The sequence below is a fragment of the Charadrius vociferus genome, unplaced genomic scaffold (genome assembly GCF_000708025.1).
Source record: "Charadrius vociferus isolate BGI_N301 unplaced genomic scaffold, ASM70802v2 scaffold549, whole genome shotgun sequence".
NCBI lineage: Eukaryota > Metazoa > Chordata > Aves > Charadriiformes > Charadriidae > Charadrius > Charadrius vociferus.
In genome coordinates, this window is record NW_009650103.1 from 3,721,296 (window position 1) to 3,724,012 (window position 2,717).

A 2,717-nucleotide genomic window follows, 5' to 3' on the forward strand; every position below is an offset into this window, starting at 1 on the left:
AGCCCCGACTCCTCTCGGGCGGCCCCGAGCATCAGCCCCGCGACGGGGGCACCCGCTGCCCTCCCCGCACCGCACAGCCGGGGCACGGGGGAACCGCACGGTCAAATATATTTAAGCTAACACTCCATGCGAACAATCAGGGCTAATTTAAACAAACTATAATTAAACATAAAGGACCTCTTGGTAGGGAAGTCGGGGAAAACTGTCAGCAGTTACTTTGGATGCAAAGCCCTTACCTTTAAAAGAATAATTTTTGTGCTACTGCGAGCAATCCAGCACTCCCACACTCGCCTTTGGGAGCCAGTGGGGAAAGAAACTCTTGGGTTTCTTTTGATACCTTTATGTGCTAATCTTCTTAACAGATTTTTAATTAATGGGAACAGAGCACTTTGCAGCCGTGAAATCTATTGGTGTAATTGCCTAGTGGATTAGTACCATTAACCGCACAAATTACCTGTCTCCAGGCCGCCGGTCCCACCAGGGAGCTCCCTGTGCTGGACACACCGAGCAGCCCCATTCTGAAGCAATTTTGATAAAATAAACTCTCTAATCAGGTAAATAATTCCATAAGGGAAATTGCTGCCTTCCCGCAGCCCCCCTCCAGCGGGACCTGGCTACTTTCAGGGGAATGCAACATGCCTCCAATTACAGACAAACCTCCAGCTCGGCGACCGTTTGGGAGAAGCCCACAGCACACGGGACCCCCTCGAACCGCAGCGGCCGAGGAATTAAGGCATTTAAGCTGTCAGCCGGAATCTGGCCCGGCCCCTGATTACCTGGGGAGACGCGCGGCGTATTTAGGTTCGTGTCCATTGCAATTTCCTGGCCCCCAGCATTGATGCTGAATGACTCGTGTCCGTGTCAGGTTCCTGCCCAGGGTCCCTCCGACACGTGGCCCTGGGCTCACGGACGACGACCTTTGGGCAATTAAGGACATCCAGGCCAGCCTGAGCCTGGAGAAGTGGAAACGTGCAGCTGCCCCAAAGAGCTGCCGGGTGAGCAGAGCCGCCTGTGCCCATTTCACCGCAGTGCTTGGCAAGGCTGCGTGGCTGTGCCGCCTGCCGTCACCGCTCGGGACAGGTGCCCAGACCCTGGGGTCTCATCTCAGCCCATCCATGGGTTTTCACAGTCCATTGTGATTTTGGACCTGAACCCAACGGAGACTCCCACAACTTCTCTCTGCTCGGGCACTGAGATGGGGATGTGCTGCCCCAGGGGTGTCCCTGGGCAGTCAGGTCACCGGGATCCACAAACGGTGGGCACAGTGGGGCGCAGGGCACCTGCGTGGTGTCACATGGTGATGTGCAGCCCCAACGCACTTCCCACACGGACATCTACAAACCTGCAGCACCAGCCGGGGCAGCTCCTCAACCACAGCCCCGTACTGGGGGAGCAGGGAGGAGGGGATGCTGCCGCACCATGCCGTCAGCACAAGTGATGGGGACAACCTGGGAGGAAACAACCTGCGGGAGTCAAACCCCAACAGTGGCACACTGGTGCCCAGTGCTGCGCACAGCCAGCTGTGGTGGGGATAGCCACACAGAGATGTGGCCTCCAAGCATCCCCTGAAATGCTTAGGTGGGCGATCGCAGCACTGGTCCCTGACACCGGGATGGAGGAGCTCGAAACACAGGTGGCACAGGGCTGCTCTTCCTCCTGCAACGGGAGACTAAAACTCTCCTCCCTTGGCTGCCCCCATGGCTCCTGGCACAGGGAGCAGAGGGTGAGCCATGGGGACACCCCAAATTGGAGGGGATGTGTAGGTGGCTGAGCACTCCCATGGCTGAGGTGCAGGAGGGATGGACACAGGAGCTGCTTCACCGCACGGTGCCGGCGAGCACGGCTGGGGAACCCTACACCACGGGTAATTGGCATCAGATGCTCCCTGACCTGCCGCATCCACCGGGAAGCTGGAAGCATTTATTTGTCTGAGCCGGCGGCTCTATCTGCGTGCGGGAGGCGTTGGCGGTGGCGGGGCTGGGCTCTGCGAGCCTAATGAGTCTGAGCTGAAGATGATGAATATGATTGCTGAAAGCGCTTTCCTGAGTCCTCCTTTCCTGGGGCTCAGGTTACCAGTTCCCAGACAGCCTGTCCAGCCCCGGCTTTTCAGCTCTGATTTGTAGCCCCCTAAACAGTGTCTGTCAGCTCCCCATGCTGGAGGAAATGCTGGGTCCTCTGCCGCCGTGCCCAGGGGAGCTGAGGAAGGGGCCGCCAGCCCTGCTTGGCTATCGGGGACAGCTTCGCTCCCTGGGCTGCCCCACTGCTGCCCCGCTTGGCCCCATGCCCCCAAAGCCTCTCTGAGCCCCTCTCGGGGGATACCGGACCAGACCGATGCCCAGTGTGGGGTCTCCAGCCACCAGCATCTGCTGTGCCGTTGTGCCGCACTGAAGTACCTGTGGCTGTCAGGGACCTTCCCCACACAAGACTCAGCAGCAGTTGCCTGTCAAAGCTTACAGGCGAAAACCAGGGGGGTTTGGCTTCCATGTTCTCTGCCCAAGACCCCAACAAGCCACGGGTGAGGGTCCACCCGCTGAGCCATATCCCCCCCAAGGAGCCTCTCCAGGGAGGCGCAAGAATGGATCAGGCTGGGGGATGCTCCATGGGCCATGCAAATACTCCGGCATCGAGGGGACACACTCTTCCCAGGCATGGCCACCGCCGGAGCACAGGACTGGGGGAGCCATGGGGGTACCCCACCGCTCCGCCCCCCGCGCACG